Raw genomic sequence first — 8,439 nt, 5'->3', positions numbered from 1 at the left:
CGGAGCAGCTAGGCCCGTGAGCCATGGCCGCTGAGCCTGCACGTCCGGAGCCTGTGCTCCGCAACGGGAGAGGCCACAACAGTGAGAGGCCTCTGTACACCAAAAAAAAAAAAAAAGCAGGAAGGTTAAAAGTCAAAAGTAGTAAGATCATCTATATCCACAATAAGTAAGGGATAAACAAAACATAAAGATGTAAAATATTATGTCAAAAACATTAAATATGGATAGGAGGAATAAAAATGCTTGGTTGTTAGAATGTGTTGAACTTAAGAGATCATCAACTTAAAATAATCATATTTACATAGTTATATATGAATCTCATGGTAACCACAAACCAAAAATCTATAATACACACACCAAAAAAAGAGAAAGGAATTCAAACACAACATTACAGATAGTCATCAAATCACAAGGGAAGACAACAAAAGAAGAAAAAAGGAACTACAAAAACAACCGTAAAACAATAAACAAAATGGCAATAAGTACATACCTATCAATAATTACTATAAATGTAAATGGACTAAATGCTCCATGAAAGACAGAGTGGCTGAATAGATTAAAAAAAACAAGACCCATGTATATGCTGCCTACAAAGACTCACTTTAGATCTAAAGACACACACAGACTGAAAGTGAGGGGATGGTAAATGAATTCCATTCCGATGGAAACTAAAAGAAAGCTGGGGTAGCAATGATTAGATAAAATAGACTTCAAAACAAAGACTAACAAGAGACAAGGAAGGACATTACCTAATGATAAAGGGATCAATCCAACAAAAAGATATAACAATTTAAAATATATATTCACCCAACAGAGGAGCACCTAAATACATATGGCAAATAGTGACTATAAAGGGAGAAATTTATAGTAACACAATAATAGAAGGGGACTTTAAACACCCCACTTACATCAATGGACAGATCACCCAGATAGAAAATCAGTAAGAAAACACTGGCCTTGACCAACACATTAGACCAGATTAACTTAGTAGATATCTTATAGAACATTTTATCCAAAAGCAGCAAAGTACACATTCTTTTCATGTGCACATAGAACATTCTTCAGGATAGATCACATGCTGTACCACAAAACAAGTCTCAATAAATTTAAGAAGATTGAAATCATATCAAGCATCTTTGTTGACCATGATGGTATGAGATGAGAAATAAAATACAAGGAAAAAAAAACTACATAAAACACAAACACATGGTGGCTAAACAGTATGCTACTAAACAAGCAATGGATTGTTAAAGAAATCAAAGAAATTTTTCAAAAACCTGAGTGGGAGAAGGTGTGTGTGAACAATTCGGTGAAAAGAGGTTAATACCCAAAATATATAACTCATGTCAAAAAAACAACCCTATTTTTTTTTTTAATGGGCAGAGGAAAAAAAAAGGACAGAGAACCTGAATAGACCTTTTTTTCCAAAGAAGACACACAAATGGCCAACAGACACATGAAAACATGCTCAACATCACTAATCATCAGGAAAATGCAAATCAAACCACGATGAGATATTACCTCATACCTGTCAGAATGGCTATCAGCAAAAATACAAGAAATAACAAGTACTGGTGAGGATGTGGAGAAAAAGGGAACCTTCGTGCACTGTTGGTGGGAATGTAAATTGGCACAGCTACTATGAAAAACAGTATGGAGAGTCTTCAAAAATTAAAAACAGAACTGCCATATGATCCAGCAGTTCCACTTCTGGGTATTTTTCTGAAGAAAACAAAAACACTAATTCTAAAAGAAACATGTGCCCCTATGTTCATTGCAGCATTATTTACAATAGCCAAGATATGGAAGCAACCTAAGTGCCCTTCAACAGATGAATGGATAAAGAAGATGTGGTGTATATACACAATGGAATATTACTCAGCTATAAAAAAGAATGAAATTTTGCCATTTGTGACAGACAACATGGGTGGACCTAGAGGGTATTATGCTAAGTGAAATAAGTCAGAGAAAGACAAATACCATATGATTTCACTATACGTGGAATCTAAAAAACAAACTGAACAAACATAACAAAACAGAAACAGACTCATAGATACAGAGGTCAAACTGGTGGTTGCCAGAGGGGATAGTGTGGAATAAAGTAGGTGAGGGAGATTAAGAGGTATAAACTTCCAATTATAAAATAAATAAGTCATGGGATGTAATGTTTAGCATAGGGAATATAGTCAATAATATTGGAATAACTTTGTATGGTGACAGATGTTAACTAGACTTCTCGTGATCACTTTGTAATGTATAAAAATATTGAATCACTATATTGTACCCCTGAAACTAATTTAATATTGTTTTGACCCCTGAAGCTAATTTAATATTGTAAGTCAATTTTACTTTAATTTTTAAAAAGAGAAAAAAATGAAGATGAAAGAAATGTTTTCAAAGCAACAAAAGCTGAAATAATTCATCACCAGTAGACCTGAACAATAAGAAATGGTAAAGGAAGTTTTTCAGACTGAAGAAGAATGATACCAAGATAGAAATCTGGATCTACACAAAGGAATGAAGAGCACTGAAAATAACTCCATGGGGAAGTATATAATTTTTTTCTTATAATTTAAATGTCTTTAAAAGATAATTGAGGGACTTCCCTGGTGGTCCAGTGGTTAAGACTTTGCCTTCCAATGCATGGGTGTGGGTTCAATCCCTGGTCAGGGAGCTAAGATCCCACATGCCTTGCGGCCAAAAAACCAAAACGTAAAACAGAAGCAATATTGTAACAATTTCAATAAAGTCTTTAAAAATGGTCCACATCAAAAAGAAAATCTTAAAAGATAATTGTTTAAGCAAAAATAATAATGTACTTAGAGTTTTATAACATACAAGAAAGCAAAATATATGACAACAAAATCATGAAGTCAGAAGGGGGAGAAATGGAAGTATTATTATAAGGATCTTATAGTATTCGTGACGTGTTATAATGTCACTTGAGAGTAGAATGTGATAAGGTAAAAACATACACTAAAAAGTCTAAAACAACTATGAAAATAACAAATAGCTGTAGCTAATAAGTGAACAGAGGAGATGCAATGAAATCATAAAAATTATTTTCAATTATTCCAAAAGAAGGCAGAAAAAGGAAAAAATGGAGCAAAGAATAGATGAGACATATAGAAAACAAATAGCAAGATGATATGCTAAAATCTGATCATATCAGTAATCACATTAAATGTCTAAATACCTCAATTAAAAGGCAGAGATAGTAAGAAATTTAAGGTGCATGGTTTCAGGTGTCGGAGTCACCAAGTAAGACACAGCTCACATAGGCACCAGATGGAATGATGCTTTACTCACAGAAGAAAGCAAGACCTGCTTTAATAGTGAGCACTGGTTCCCCATGGTCAGCGGGTCCTGTCCTGCAGCTGACACAGGAAGATGGTCTGCCTGCGTCCCTCTTGTGCTGCAGGAGGAGGACCCTGTTCCCTCTCCCCAGGAACAGATATAAGCAGTGGGGTTGGCCAGATGCCACTTAAACAGCACAAAGACATATACATCAAACCTGTTAGCAGGGGAAAGATATTTGCAAACAAGGTGATATGCCCAGCACTAGCTGTGAGGGCTCCTTACCTTCCTGTTAGGAAATGTTTCAGGCCCCAGGAACACATTCATGCAACTGTGCAAGAGTCAACAGGCTGTGTATGACCACCTTTCCCAACATATTTACTATCTGACCCTTTACAAAAGTCAGCCCATCTCTGGATTAATGTAATATGTACTTCAGCCCAACAAGAGACCATGATGACTGCTGAATTATTGGGGTATGAATTAATGAGGTCTCCATGTATTTCCTAACATGTGCACTTTCAGAATATCAGATGCTTAGGTTGATTAGTTTTCGTCTCTCTGGACCAGGAACCCACTGGGTAATTGTGGACTGTTAGATAGGCATGTGGGCTCAAAGCCAGGTTAGAATGCATTTCACTTCCCTGGGTAGGATCTTTGTGATGTTGCTCCCCGAGGATTCCCCTTCAATTAAATCTGATGAGTCCACTCGGCATGCTCTAGGCTAGAGCAAAGAGCCCTGAACTTGGAACCCAGGTGAAGTCCCAACTCCATCACTGCAGAATGGAGTGACTTAAGACTAGTCACTTCACATCTCAGGTTGAGGCTGACTTATCAGGGAGACATAGTATTTCCAGATCACCCTGGAGATCTTCATCCCCATGCTTAACATGAACAACTGCACAGAGAGGCAGCCCAGGGAGGTTACGGGCACCAGCTCCAGGCTCCAGTGATCTGAGTCTGAGTCCCAGTCTCCCCACTTTTTAAATTTTATTTTATTTTATTTTATTTATTTATGGCTGCGTTGGGTCTTCATTGCTGCACAAAGGCTTTCTCTAGTTGCAGCGAGTGGGGGCCACTCTTCATTGCAGTGCACGGGCTTCTCATTGCGGTGGCTTCTCTTGTCGTGGAGCACGGGCTCGAGGCGTGCGGGGTCAGTAGCCGTGGCTCGCAGGCTCTAGAGCACAGGTTCAGTAGTTGTGGCGCGCACCGGCTTAGTTGCTCCGCGGCATGTGGGATCTTCCTGGACCAGGGCTCGAACCCGTGTCCCCTGCATTGGCAGGTGGATTCTTAACCACTGCGCCACCAGGGAAGCCCCCCTGTCTTCCCACTTAACTGGTACTTTGGCCGAGTGACTTTACTTCCCTGTGTCTTGGTTTCATCATCTGTACACCAGGGATGACAATAATAGACTCGTAACTCCGAGGGTTATGGGGATTTAATGAATATTGCTAAAGTAAGCTGAGCTACATGAGTATTTGTTAAATAAATAAAAGCTGTTTACTGATGTGGAACAGTCCGTGCAAACTCTGGGCATGTGAGCCTGGGATGTGGTACAGCTGAACTCAGCCGTTCCTCTCTGGCAGTCATAGAGCAAGAACTGTGTCTTCTTAAAGTCACAGCTGTTGTGAAAACATGCTGAAAAAGGGGCACTGGCCAATTGCAGGACAGTAGCTAGGCCTCAAAATCAAGGCCTCCTAGGAAGGATGACTTGGAACAGTTTAGCCTGCAGATGAGAGGGCAAATATGGTGGTGCTCAATGTACGTAGATAAAGGCAGGCATAAAAATGGTTCTTATTTTGAGGATAAAAGTGGGGACAGGAGTTGGACGTTTCAGTGGGGACAGCTTCTGACCCATTATCAGGAAGACATTGCCCCACCAAGGCTGGCTGACCCTTCTTGTCTGGGGTGCTGTAGGGAACTTCTCAATTAAGGTAGAGAGTTAGATGAGATGAAACATACAAGGGCTCTCCCATATCAAATAGTCCTGGACTCTAATATTTCTGTTGGCTTTGAGATTTGACTGCTGATACGTGTGGTAGGAATGAAGCCATTGCTTTTAAAGTTCCAAAATTTGAAGCTTGCCAAGAACTCTCTAAGAGTGTCTGTCCAGATTCCCTGGGCCACCTCCTGATGGAGTGTTCAGCGGCCTGACTTGACTCTAAACCTCCCCCACCTCCATGGGTTATGAAACACGGGTTGGTGGTGACAGCTCCTGGCAAGGTCATAGCAAGGAAATTTATCTGAGTGCTGTCATTGCTCAAGAACTTGAAGACAGACCTCCAGACCTTCTTTTGATATCGGCACTGGTTGCCTTCAAAACTTCCAAAGGACCATCCAGCCTTGACCCCTAGTTTTCCCAGAATGCAATGGCATCTGGATTTCATTTCGATGGCTTGACAGTCTATGAAGTCATTTCCAAGAGGGGCCTTCTTATCTGCCTCAGCCAAAACAAGCATGTTCAGTCCTGGTTCTGAGGTAATTAAAGTTCATTAGGCTTTGGAAGTACATTACAGCATGACCTGTTATACATGAATTCAGATCGGCCATGGTTCAAATCAAGCTCTCCCTCCCCACCACCATCTACATGGCCAACCACTTAACAGACTGGAAGCAAACTCCCTGGAGGCAGCAAACAGTGCCTATGTGACCCCTTATCTGGGGAATAGTTACAGAGGGGATTCACAAATCTCAATAGAACAGGGGCTGCAAACTCAAATGCCTTCAGGACCTGGGGAGGCAATAGAAAGGAGGCAATTTGGCCAGCTGTGGACAGGCGAATGTGTGACAACCGCTGTGTAGTTCAGCCAAGTGTCGCACGCCGGAAGGGAAGATCAGTATTACCAGACTGTCTGACTTTTCTAAGAGAATGTGGAATCCTGGATTTCCATGTAAAAATAGTTTTTTAATGTTGGCAACTAATTTGAATACCAGTTTGGAATTTTGTTTTTTTGGAATATCAGTTTGTTCTTGGAATGCCAATTTGTTTTGGAATGCCATATTGTCATTTTTGCACGTAGAAAGTTACTCTGTGCTGAGGACCTGTGACAGGAGTTTGCACAGCTGACCACAGTCTGAAGAAGACCACACCCCTGTTCGAAGAAGAATCTGTTAGCCTCAGATCAGAGCCTGCAAGTACCTTCAAGTTAATCCAGTCCGACTACTTACAGCCTGCTGTAGAGACAGGAGCACTGGCCAGAGAGTGGAGAGCCCGGGTTCTAGTCCCAGCCCTGTCACTGATTCCCTGTGTGACCTTGGGAAAGTCTCTGTCCTTCTCTGGCCTCGGTTTCCCCTTCTGGAATTGGCCCAGAATATCTCAGTTCCCTGCCAACTCAGATGGTCTAGAGCTCCGTTTGAGAGGAACCCCAAATTGAGAATCCACAAAAACAGGGCTTGTTCTTAATTTGGGGTAAAATGGCTATTTTCAAGACCAGTTGTGCATCTTTGGAACCAGTATTTCCAGAGCTAAGAAAAGAATTTACTGGAAAGGAGGCTTTGCCAGCAGCTTCTGGAGTTTTTGTGCCAAGATCTTAGGGCTGATGGAGGTGATCTGTTAGCATTCGTCAAGTGCCAATGTTGAAGGTAAGTGGGGCTTATGACAGATGGGAAATGGCAGGTGAGGGGGTCACACAGAGGCCTGGCTCCTTGTCCTTTTCTCACTCACTCTGCATCCCGGGAAGTCCTTCTCTGTCTCTGGGTTTCAGTTTCCTCTGAGGAAATTATCTGGCTGGTTTCTGAGCCCCCTTTGAGCCCTGGAGTTCTGTGATTCTAACAAATTATGTTTCAGAGTTATAGTTTTATCATCTTCCCAAGGACTTTAATTTTTTTTTAATTCAACAGGTGTTTCTTAAGCACCCCCTGGTGATAGGCAGTATGGATGCAGCTAGCAAAACCAGATACAATCCCTGTCCTCATGGCACTTAGAGTCTTGCGGGGAGACCGACAGCAACCAATCAGATAAAGGCACAGTGGGACCGGCAAAGTGCTATGACCAGAGGATGAGCTTTCAACAGGTGACGTGAACCTGGGTTGCGGCATCTTCCAGAGCTCATGGCCCCCGGTTTGCCATGTTGAGAGTCCAGAAGGAGGTGCCGAGGGGCTACCCCAATCCCCAGAGACCGCCAATAATCGCAGACATGTGTGCAGCACCTTCTGGATGATGAGCCCTTACATTTACCATCTCATTTAATCCTGACAATAACCCTGCGAAAGTAGGAAGGCCTATTAGCCCCATTTTGCAGGTGAGAAAACCAAGGCTCAAGGTCAGGTAGCTAGAGAGCACAGTACTGACCCAGGTCTGCATTCTTATGTGCTCTACCTCCTGGGCCCCTCTGGTGAGGATTGTGGATTTGGTGGCTGAGTGGTATGGGGGAGCTGCTTTGGGGGATAAGGTGGCAAAGCTGAGAAGTCCAGGCCCTCCATCCCTGCTCCAGTGAAAGCAGCTCTACTGTTTCATGTTGTGCCTTTGTGTTGTGCCTTTAAGGGACTATGTTAAATTTCACTTGAAAAAGTTACAAAAACCAAACCAAACCAAACCAAACCAGATGGCATGTTGTTTCAGAGTGTGTTGCCCGAACTGAGAAAGTCCCAGTCCCAAGTCCCCACTTAGTGACCTGGGGAGCTAATAACAGGTCCTACCTCATGGGGACTCATGGGGGATTCCATGAATCCAGCCCGTAAAGCCTTAGCACAGTGCTGGGCACCGAGTAAATACTCAGTGGGGTGCTATTTGCAAGGAAAGATTTGCCTTTATCAAAGGGGTCTGTGGTATCGGAAAAAAACCATGACTTTAGGCGGCGGGGAGACTTTGAAGGCTTTGAACAGGGTGAACCCACTCAAGTTTGTACTTGTGGAGAAGCCCCTAGGCCGGCACCTACAGTCATCAGTGGGGAGCTATTCCGTTTGCCACAGAACTTGAACTTGGTAGATAAGTCTGGTGGGGCGGGGGGCGGGGGCAGGAGGCAGGGCAAGAGAAATGCCGTTGTGGGTTTTCTCTGAAAGGAAAGCCTAGGAGAGCGAAGTGGACAGCGATAAGATTAGGGATTGTTACAACATGTTCTGGAGCCATAAATCCTGGTTTATTTTACCCACTTTACCAGAAGGATTAAGTTGATTCTGAGAGGAACCAGAAGAAAGGAGAGA

General features: G+C 42.4%; 1 protein-coding gene across 1 annotated transcript in view; it reads left to right on the top strand.

The window, feature by feature from the left end:
• RPRD1B (regulation of nuclear pre-mRNA domain containing 1B) overlaps positions 1-7,487 on the top strand; it is a 77,329-nt gene extending 69,842 nt beyond the window's left edge. Inside the window, exon 8 of the mRNA XM_024128354.3 lies at positions 7,138-7,487. The gene's annotated coding sequence lies outside the window, so the exon portion shown is untranslated. The remainder of the gene's footprint in view (positions 1-7,137) is intronic.
• Positions 7,488-8,439: the final 952 nt, after the last annotated feature.

This window comes from Physeter macrocephalus, chromosome 14 (assembly GCF_002837175.3).
Source record: "Physeter macrocephalus isolate SW-GA chromosome 14, ASM283717v5, whole genome shotgun sequence".
Taxonomy (NCBI): Eukaryota; Metazoa; Chordata; class Mammalia; order Artiodactyla; family Physeteridae; genus Physeter; species Physeter macrocephalus.
The sequence above is the reverse complement of the archived record's forward strand: the minus strand, read 5'-3'. Positions and strand labels throughout refer to the sequence as shown.